This window comes from Xyrauchen texanus, chromosome 40, assembly GCF_025860055.1.
Source record: "Xyrauchen texanus isolate HMW12.3.18 chromosome 40, RBS_HiC_50CHRs, whole genome shotgun sequence".
Classification (NCBI taxonomy): Eukaryota; Metazoa; Chordata; class Actinopteri; order Cypriniformes; family Catostomidae; genus Xyrauchen; species Xyrauchen texanus.
The window spans coordinates 341,102-353,601 of NC_068315.1; the positions used below are offsets into that span (position 1 = coordinate 341,102).

General features: G+C 48.1%; 1 pseudogene; it reads right to left on the bottom strand.

Annotated features, from left to right (window-relative positions):
- Nucleotides 1-8,248, bottom strand: part of LOC127633616 (C-terminal-binding protein 1-like) — a 13,547-nt pseudogene extending 5,299 nt beyond the window's left edge.
- Nucleotides 8,249-12,500: the final 4,252 nt, after the last annotated feature.

Sequence of the window (12,500 nt, forward strand, 5' to 3'; positions counted from 1 at the left end):
AAGGATCCCGCACTTGGGGTTAAAGGATCCTGCACTTGGGGTTAAAGGATCACGCACTTGGGGTTAAAGGATCACGCACTTGGGGTTAAAGGATCCCGCACTTGGGGTTAAAGGATCACGCACTTGGGGTTAAAGGATCACGCACTTGGGGTTAAAGGATCCCGCACTTGGGGTTAAAGGATCACGCACTTGGGGTAAAAGGCTCCCGCACTTGGGGTTAAAGGATCACGTACTTGGGGTAAAAGGCCCCCGCACTTGGGGTTAAAGGATTCCGCACTTGGGGTAAAAGGATCACGCACCTGATGTGGGTATTGGTTATAGGGATTAACTTACACAAATACTTTTGAGAAAGCAAGATGATTTTGAATGACAAATTAAGATAATGCTTATTGAAAATATCCACTTCAGAAAAACGTCACACACACACAAGCAGACACACACACACACACAGGTGTTTATCAGTATCTCTAACCGAAGCCGATGAGTCCGAGTGTTTCTCCACGGATGCGTGCAGCTCCTGACGCCACCTCACGGATGTGCTCGACACTCTGAACACGCGATCCCTCTCGCAGCGCCTGATACAGCCACGTGTTCCTCCGGTAGAGGTTCAGAATGTGGCACAGAGTCGAGTCGGCCGTTTCCTCCACCGTTGCAGAAGGAATATTACACACTGCGATTCCTGCACACACACACACACACACACACACACACACACAGAGAGACACACACACACAGTCATTTGCATATGTAAAGCACTTCTCAAAATACACATTATTTCAAAACACCTTGACAAGAAATTCATGCCTTAATGTGTTTGTTTTTAATCTGTTTCGTTTTCAAAAAATGTCCTTTAACCTCGTGCAACAGATTTGTGAAATTTGGGGAGTGTGTGTGTGTCTGTGTGTTGTGGTTTTGTACCGAGTTCTCCAGCAGCTTTAATGTCTATATTATCATATCCACTGCCGATGCGTATAATAATCCTCAGAGCTTTAAACTTCTCCAGATCTTCTCGTGTGAGTGTGATGGTGTGATACAACAGAGCGCCGACAGCTTCATTTAACACCTGAAACACACACACACACACACACACACACACACGAGTCAATCAGAACACACACTACAAAGAACAGCTTTTCAATGTCCAAGTGTGCATTCACCTTCTCGTGTATCTCTTGTGTGGATTGGGCATCACAGAACGCCACAGTGGCCAGATCCTTCAGTATGGGCATCTCAACCGTACAGTCACGCCCGTCCAACAGAGCGATCAGAGGACGAGAATGAAGAGGACCGTTCATGATCTGAGGTCTGATACCTGCAGACAGACCAACTTTAGTGCTTTGACTTTATACATGCACTTCAGACCACTGTGACGTCAGCTGATTAAAAGTCTCTCTAATGATCGCTGAGAAAAGCACGAGCTGCATTAGAGCGCACGACACTTGCACCCTTAATGTCCAAATATCTATTGTTTTGATTTTCAGCACTAAATATACTTCTGGATATTTCTGGACTCACACACTCACATCCCCTAAACCCAACACACCCCCTAAACCCAACACACCCCCTAAACCCAACACATCCCCTAAACCCAACACATCCCCTAAACCCAACACATCCCCTAAACCCAACACATCACCTAAACCCAACACATCACCTAAACCCAACACACCCCCTAAACCCAACACATCCCCTAAACCCAACACATCCCCTAAACCCAACACATCACCTAAACCCAACACATCACCTAAACCCAACACATCCCCTAAACCCAACACACCCCCTAAACCCAACACATCACCTAAACCCAACACACCCCCTAAACCCAACACACCCCCTAAACCCAACACATCCCCTAAACCCAACACATCACCTAAACCCAACACATCCCCTAAACCCAACACACCCCTAAACCCAACACATCACCTAAACCCAACACACCCTAAACCCAACACATCCCTAAACCCAACACCCCTAAACCCAACACATCACCTAAACCCAACACACCCCTAAACCCAACACACCCCTAAACCCAACACATCCCCTAAACCCAACACAACCCCTAAACCCAACACACCCCTAAACCCAACACATCACCTAAACCCGACACACCCCTAAACCCGACACATCCCCTAAACCCGACACACCCCTAAACCCGACACACCCCTAAACCCGACACACCCCTAAACCCAACCCAACCCCTAAACCCAACACATCCCCTAAACCCAACACACCCCCTAAACCCAACACACCCCCTAAACCCGACACATCACCTAAACCCGACACACCCCCTAAACCCGACACATCCCCTAAACCCAACACAACCCCTAAACCCAACACATCCCCTAAACCCAACACACCCCTAAACCCGACACACCCCCTAAACCCGACACACCCCTAAACCCGACACACCCCTAAACCCAACACAACCCCTAAACCCAACACAACCCCTAAACCCAACACACCCCTAAACCCAACACACCCCCTAAACCCAACACAACCCCTAAACCCAACACATCCCCTAAACCCAACACATCCCCTAAACCCAACACACCCCTAAACCCGACACACCCCTAAACCCGACACACCCCTAAACCCGACACACCCCCTAAACCCGACACATCACCTAAACCCGACACACCCCCTAAACCCGACACATCCCCTAAACCCAACACACCCCCTAAACCCAACACACCCCCTAAACCCAACACAACCCCTAAACCCAACACAACACCTAATCCCAACACATCCCCTAAACCCAACACAACCCCTAAACCCAACACAACACCTAATCCCAACACATCCCCTAAACCCAACACATCACCTAAACCCAACACACCCCCTAAACTCTACACAACCCCTAAACCCAACACATCCCCTAAACCCAACACACCCCCTAAACCCAACACACCCCTAAACCCAACACACCCCTAAACCCAACACAACCCCTAAACCCAACACATCCCTAAACCCAACACACCCCTAAACCCAACACAACCCCTAAACCCAACACACCCCTTAACCCAACACAACCCCTAAACCCAACACACCCCTTAACCCAACACAACCCCTAAACCCAACACACCCCTAAACCCAACACACCCCTAAACCCAACACATCCCCTAAACCCAACACACCCCTAAACCCAACACAACCCCTAAACCCAACACACCCCTAACCCAACACAACCCCTAAACCCAACACATCCCCTAAACCCAACACACCCCTAAACCCAACACAACCCCTAAACCCAACACACCCCTTAACCCAACACAACCCCTAAACCCAACACACCCTTAACCCAACACAACCCCTAAACCCAACACAACCCCTAAACCCAACACACCCCTAAACCCAACACACCCCTAAACCCAACACATCCCTAAACCCAACACACCCCTAAACCCAACACAACCCCTAAACCCAACACACCCCCTTAACCCGACACAACCCCTAAACCCGACACATCCCCTAAACCCGACACAACCCCTAAACCCGACACACCCCCTAAACCCGACACATCCCCTAAACCCAACACAACCCCTAAACCCAACACACCCCCTAAACCCAACACATCCCCTAAACCCAACACACCCCCTAAACCCAACACATCACCTAAACCCGACACACCCTCTAAACCCAACACAACCCCTAAACCCAACACACCCCCTTAACCCAACACACCCCCTAAACCCAACACATCCCCTAAACCCAACACACCCCCTAAACCCAACACATCCCCTAAACCCAACACACCCCCTAAACCCAACACAACCCCTAAACCCGACACACCCTCTAAACCCAACACAACCCCTAAACCCAACACACCCCCTAAACCCAACACATCCCCTAAACCCGACACACCCCCTAAACCCAACACACCCCCTAAACCCGACACACCCCCTAAACCCGACACGACCCCTAAACCCAACACACCCCTAAACCCAACACAACCCCTAAACCCAACACATCCCCTAAACCCAACACACCCCCTAAACCCAACACAACCCCTAAACCCAACACATCCCCTAAACCCAACACAACCCCTAAACCCAACACAACCCCTAAACCCAACACAACCCCTAAACCCAACACAACCCCTAAACCCAACACATCCCCTAAACCCGACACACCCCCTAAACCCAACACAACCCCTAAACCCAACACATCCCCTAAACCCAACACAACCCCTAAACCCAACACAACCCCTAAACCCAACACATCCCCTAAACCCAACACAACCCCTAAACCCGACACACCCCCTAAACCCGACACATCCCCTAAACCCAACACATCCCCTAAACCCAACACATCCCCTAAACCCAACACAACCCCTAAACCCAACACAACCCCTAAACCCAACACATCCCCTAAACCCAACACATCCCCTAAACCCAACACAACCCCTAAACCCAACACACCCCCTTAACCCAACACACCCCCTAAACCCAACACATCCCCTAAACCCAACACAACCCCTAAACCCGACACACCCCTAAACCCGACACATCCCTAAACCCCCACACACACACAAATTAGTATGATTTACCAGCTATTTGAATTATGGGGATATTAGAAATAATCTATAGCATAATACCCTTGTAATTTCCTGTTTGTAATCTAAAAACATTTCCTTAAAATTAAACAACTTAAACCTGCACCCCCCCCCCCCCCCACACACACACTTCTTTAATCGTTACGGCTGTTGTCTCTCTACATCCCTCACGACATAAGCTAATTAACCTTCCATGCATGTCTTCACTACTCATAATACATTATAGCCGCAGGTGTTCTTGTTTGTGTCTCAGTGTAATCAGATGATCCGACAACAAGTCACGTGTGTCACACTCTATATCATCAGCTCCACGTGTCACTGACCTGCGGCGAGCTCCATCGGGAAGTGTGTGTGCGACAGGCTGTGCTGCGGTCAGATTGGATAGTAGGTGTCTGTCGGTCAACTGAAGATGCTGCTCAGTTTAACTCCACCGTTAATAAACTACTTATGAAACCAACCAACCGAGAGAGAGAACGACTACTGACAACCCCCACAGAGCACCTCCCACACACACTCACACACACACACACACACACACACACACACACACACACACACACTCACACACACACACACACACACACACACACACACACTCTCTCTCTCTCTCTCTCTCTCTCTCTCACACACACACACACACACTCACACACACACACACAGTTGTGTTTCCATGTTTTATGGGGACTTTCCATAGACATAATGGTTTTTATACTGTACAAACTTTATATTCTATCCCCTAAACCTAACCCTACCCCTAAACCTAACCCTCACAGAAAACTTTCTGCATTTTTACATTTTCAAAAAACATAATTTAGTATGATTTATAAGCTGTTTTCCTCATGGGGACCGACAAAATGTCCCCACAAGGTCAAACATTTCGGGTTTTACTATCCTTATGGGGACATTTGGTCCCCACAAAGTGATAAATACACGCTCACACTCACTCACACACTCACACACTCACACACACCCATACTCACACACACACACTCACACACTCACACACACCCATACTCACAGTCACAAACTCACACTTGCACAAACTCACACACACTCACACACACACACTCTCTGAGTATTGATTAAAGAATGCATTTGCTAATTAGTTACTCGTTATCTTGGCCATGGAATCATTATTATAAACATACATGCACACAAAATGTGTCAGTTGTCCCCAAATCTCTGTGATTACAATGTCACCTCAGGTTGCCGAGCAACAGACAATTAAGGCATATGCATGGTAACAAGTAGCAGCAGTCGTCCCGAATTACAAGAGCAGTAAAATGAGCAACCTGAAGAAAGAAAGAAAGGAAAGATAAAGGAAAAATCAAGAGGAAGGAAATAAAAGAAAAGGAAGAGGAAGAAAGGGAAACTTATAGCCTCAAATGTAACCTCTCACCAAAAGCCTAAAAGTGACATCAAGCTGTTAAAGGGAAGTTACTAGCCACTCAGTATTTATATCTCCCTTTAATCGAGAGACTCCACGACTCTCAAGAGGACTGTCTCTCTACATACTATTAACCTTTCAGACTCTTAAGACCTGCAGTTACATACAATGTCTAACTGTAACACACACACTCACACACACACACATATATACACACTCACACACACACTCACACACACACACACATACACACACACATACAAACTCACACACACACACACGTGCAGTTATTTTAGTGACACAATGTTTATATCATCACAATTCTTCGGAGGGCAAAATGTACGATCATGATGATTTAAAAAGAACTAAAATCCCCTGAGCAGGTCAATCCTGGTAGATTTTGTTTAAAAAAGAGGCCCAGATTAGCAGGTTAAAGCTTCTTCATAAAGAGTTTTCCTATATATATATATATACACATATAAGAGTCTATTCAAGACATTCCAAGAGTTCAGATGGGACCACAAACACCGAATCCAGACGTCACTTGAACGGGCCTATAAATAGTCTTGCGGTCTAAAAACAGACCTCTTAGCCAAATCCGCTTTGCACATCCAATATCAATGTTTACTGTTGGGAGGACTTTGAATAGGACATTTTAGAAAGTGTAAAATGATGATGGCGTTCACTTTCTACATCGCTCATACTGTAAATATAAACATAAGAGCAGGGAATGACTTTAAACATAGAACATAGAAAATGTAAACTTTCCAAAATCCTTCCCAAAAATTCACAAGAAGGTAAATCTAGCTGCCACAACCAAGAGAGAAACAGAAAGGTTCGGGTCGTTACTTGTTTCGGAAGAAGCCATGGTGGATACGATGATGGGCGGTCCGGTGCGACGGGTCTGCTTGTTGTTTGGATTAATGGTTTGAGGCTGATGGGCAGAAGATGCCGGAAGGACAGCAGACTCCACAGGCGCTCCTTTCCGCAGTAACTGAGGGCTGTGATGGGGGCTTTGAGCCGGAGAGAGAGCAGGCAGGTTTGGTGGGCGCTTCATCAGCTCCATGGGCGTGTAACTGCTGGAGAAAGTCTTGGGTGCTGTCCCAGGCGTGGCTGGAGCTATGCGCTGCTTTTGAGCTGGCAAACCGGACATGCTGAGGCCACTGTGGGCGTTGTACAAAGACAGTGGTTGTGTTTGTGGTAGTGCAGTGCCATAGCTGCCTAGACTGACTGGAAGACCTTCGAGCGAGCGAAGCGCAGGGTACGTTGTGGTTTCGAGCAGATGCTGAGAGGGAGCGCTGCTTGGCCGGCGACCCATAAACTCTCCCATTCTGGGGGGGACGGACTGCAGGGCACTGGGAGGCTGTTGCATGAGGTGGGCATCCATGCCGAGGGCCTGAGGCTGCGAATAGAGATCACTGCGGTGGCTCAAGCTGTTAGAACGACCGGGCATGGCTGTGGCACCCATCGCACCAGTCTTACAATTAAGAACAACTCGAGACAACACACGCGCCTGGCCCAGGTTTGGTGCCAAGGCGCGGACATCGTGGTCTTCCATCATGGCAAGCATGGCAGTGGAATCGAAGCCCTGCTGGAGAAGAAGGGTTATGGCGCTTTCTGACAGACCCTCAGAGCGGAGCAGAGCCAGGAACACTGGATCCACGGTTCTCTTTGGGTCTACGCTAGCACCTGTCGAAGGGTGATGGGTGGGCATACCGGCAGTCAGTGGAGCCGGTGCAATAGGCACCATACCTGTGTTCGGATCATAAGTGGGGTCATAGGGCATCCTCTGCATCGCTATGTAGTTATTAGCTGTGGACCCTCGAGAAAGAGTCCCATCCATGGCCGAAGCTGTGGGATCCACCAAGATACAGGTGGAGGTGGGCTGACAGGACTCCAGAGGACGACTGTTGACGTCACCGTAAACAGAGTGGGCACCAAGAGAGCCCTGTTCAGCCGAGTATCTTGCAGACTCGTAGCTGAAGCAAGCAGGTGAGGCAGCTCTACTGCGAATACGCTGACTGTCTTGGATCATCTTGACGGCCAGAGAATCCCTGTACAAGCGGCTGATCTCATGAGCCGAGGGCGGGGGAGGAGGGCCGGGCCCAAGAGCAGGAGTAGTCGCTCTAGATTGCCCTTGATCCCAAGCAGACCTGACCCCTCCTGTGGCCAGGCCATAATAAGAGCCAGATCTGCTCAGCATGTGTTGGTTGCCCTTATAAAAGCCCTGCAGATCTTCAGGTGGCTGGGCAGAGAGAGCGATGTCAAAGGGGAAGTAATCCGGGAGGAACGGTGCCTCGAACAGACATGACGTTCCTGACGAGGTTGCTGGCAGTCTCAGTGGATGCAGGCCATTTCCTGCCAACGTCAACTTGCTATTAAGCTCAAATCGAAGCGATAGTATCAAACTTTCACCAAGCCTTAATGTGGCCTCAAAGGTCCAGAATGTCTTTGAGTTTGAACGCTATTCCTCACTCTATCAAACGTGATAACACCACAGAGACTACAAGAGGAATGGATAGTCGATGCAGGCACGGTGAGGAAACAGGAGAGGACAGTTGTGAGGAGGGGAACGAGGTGTCTGATTTCACATCTCATGTTTCCCTGCGAATGTGTGCGAGGGACGGCAACATTCACCCGATCTCCCGCAGACATTTTTTTGACTATCATGGTGACTTCATACTGGCAGGTAATCCTGAATAATTTAACCCTGGAAACATAAGCAAGTCCAACAGCTCAGTAACACAACAATCAAACACACACTTACCAAGTAATCAGCAGGGAAACACATCTCTGTTCATCTACACACAGGATGGGTTTGGGGTTGTGCTCACAGCCATCACAGTGCATTTATTAGGAGAGCAATATCCCAGGGCAAAGAAGATGAGGGACCCACAGGGACAGTGTGGGGGAGGAGGGGTCACGCTAATCCAATGGGGTTCTGGCCGCTACAGCAACAAGAGATTAGTACAAATAAAACCGGCTTAAATCCACTGTGCCCTGAGACAAACACTCAAACTCTCTTCTCATCCTGTCCACTGCGGTCTGGAGGGCATCGAATGTGACTATGATGGGAATATAAGGAGGGGTGGTGTTCAGGGTCGGAATAGGCAGGAGCTTAAGATCGCTGTAGAGTAATGCACGGTTATTTCACGATGACTAGAGAAACATTTCAGATGCAACGATTGGTCCGCTGGTTTGAACGAATTATTCAGTCGCATGATGTTTTGTGACGCGCATCCTGTATTTCTTTTCTTATTTGCTCCCCAATGTGTAACGCCCAATTCCCAATGCGCTCTTAAGTCCTCGTGGTGGTGTAGTGACTCGCTTCAATCTGGGTGGCGGAGGAGGAATCGCAGTTGCGTCTGAGACCGTCAATCCGCGCATCTTATCACGTGACTTGTTGAATGCGTTACCGTGGAGACGTAGTGCGTATTCTCCACGACATCCACGCACAACTCACCACACGCCCCACCGAGAGCGAGAACCACATTATAGCGACCACGAGGAGGTTACCCCATGTGACTCTACCCTCCCTAGCAACCGGGCCAATTTGGTTACCCCATGAGACTCTACCCTCCCTAGCAACCGGGCCAATTTGGTTACCCCATGTGACTCTACCCTCCCTAGCAACTGGGCCAATTTGGTTACCCCATGTGACTCTACCCTCCCTAGCAACCGGGCCAATTTGGTTACCCCATGTGACTCTACCCTCCCTAGCAACCGGGCCAATTTGGTTACCCCATGTGACTCTACCCTCCCTAGCAACCGGGCCAATTTGGTTACCCCATATGACTCTATCCTCCCTAGCAACCGGGCCAATTTGGTTACCCCATGTGACTCTACCCTCCCTAGCAACTGGGCCAATTTGGTTACCCCATGTGACTCTACCCTCCCTAGCAACCGGGCCAATTTGGTTACCCCATGTGACTCTACCCTCCCTAGCAACTGGGACAATTTGGTTGCTAAGGAGACCTGACTGGAGTCAACATGTTAACACACATATTGTTTATGTGTCTATACTTGTGAATCAGTATTTTAATGTTTACAGATTAAACCCCATTGACTTGCATTGGAAATGTCTCACTGGAACACACGTTTTCTTTCTTTTAAATAAACGTTTGAAAATATTTTTTGGGTAATCCAACAATCGCATACAAATGCTGTTGACTGACCCTGGAAAGCACATACATGAGAATCGAGTATTCCCCTTCAAAGGCTCGATTTCAATTCTGGCCAGTCTTGTACACCTCGACAATCGCTCATATGTAAAAACATTCACAATCCAGATGCTGTTCATACACGGATGTTTCTGCGTCTTTCCATACATACAGAAATGTATCTGAACACTTTACAAACAAAAATGACATCACAGTGTAATTTCCTGCCGTTCAAAATGTCCTTACAGGCAACCTGCCACAACAGCCGCCAGCACATGAGCCAGATGGAGCAACAGACGGACCAGCAGAGACACCACGAGACGAGAACTCAATCTCCTGCAGACCCTCAGGGCTGATGTAACGGGACCGCAGTGAGATGATCTGATTAAACAATCTACAACCATCTCCAACATTATGCTAAATACATTCAACCATCTTCATTTTTATGTCATCACGCCAACGGGTTTCCATGGAGACCATCAGACCTAACTTCAAATCATCAGGCTGCAAATAAACCTGATCACTGAAGCAATGAGAGATCAATAAACCAAAAGTTGAAACTGTTGATGTTTGAGTTGAGTGTCTGGACTACATCGTGTTTGTGATGTCACACATGCAGCGAAACTATGACATCATCCAGTAAACACTCACTGATAGGCCAGTCAAGATGTGTTTGACTGTATGATCCATCACAAGTGTCTGTTGTCTGTCACAGGAGAGAATAAAAACATTTACAATCACATAACACTGTGTTAGTGTGTCTCTCTCTCACACACACACACACACTCACACACACACACACACACACACACACACACACACACACACTCACACACACACAAGTGTTATAATAGCAGTATAAATGATTTTCACCTTCACAGATTCTGTCGAGTCGTTGTCGCTTGACTTTTTGTTTGTTGGTCAGAGCCATAACGACCTTCACCCCCACAGCACCTGCAGGAGAAACACACCTGGTTACACACTAATAACACACACACACTGCAACTTTAACAGATAGATATACAAAACATTATATATACCTCTGGACACAAACACAAATGCACGTTTTACTTGTGAACTGCTGAACACAATGAACATAAACTGAGCACAAAAACAGCAGAACAACAGATAGAGTGTAACGACACACTGTGACCAGCAGATGCCAGTGATGACACACACTAACACACACACAGACACACACTCATACACAGACACACTCACACACACTCACAGACACACACACACACACTCACAGACACACACACACACACTAACACACACTCACAGACACACTCACACTAACACACACTCACAGACACACACACACACACTAACACACACTCACAGACACTCACTACAGACACTCACACGCACACACAGACACACACTCACTACACAGACACACACTCACACACACTCACAGACACACACACACACACACTCACAGACACACACACACACTAACACACACTCCACAGACACACTCACACTAACACACACACTCACAGACACTCACAGACACACACACTCACACTAACACACACTCACAGACACTCACAGACACACACACTCACACTAACACACACTCACAGACACTCACAGACACACACACACACACTAACACACACTCACAGACACACACACACACTAACACACACTCACACTAACACACACTCACAGACACACACACACTAACACACACTCACAGACACACACACACACACATCACACACACACTCACAGACACACACACACACTAACACACACTCACAGACACACACACACTAACACACACTCACAGACACACTAACACACACTCACAGACAGACACACACACACACTCTCACACACTCTCTCACACACACATACACACTCACACAGACACACACTCAAACACACTCACAGACAGACACACACTCATACACAGACACACTCACAGACACACACACAGTCCGCCCCTGATCGGCCCAAAGTGCGCCGGCCCACCGGGAAAATGCCCGGTATGCCAGATTACCAGTCCAGCCCTGCTCCTCCGCTATGATGCGGCCACACTCTCGTTGCCGCAGCTAGGGGCTCTTATGGTCCCATGCCGGGATTGAGGGGGTCGCCATCTGTCCTGCACGGTTTGTGTGTTCCACAGTGAGGATTCAAACATTCATTCAGAGCTTTTAGAGTTTGACAGAGTGCAGAATAAAGTGAGTTTCCTCTGTGACACGTTCAGTGTGTTTCACAGCTGATCTGTGAGTTTGAGCAGGAAGCTCGTAACATTCACACAAACTCAAAAACACACATACTGTACTGTTGCCACGGTCACATCATTGTCATGCAATCAGGCTTTCTTTAGTGTTTTCTGCTGATCTGAGGCCTGTGTTAACTGCAACACAAGCATGCAGCCCTGCAA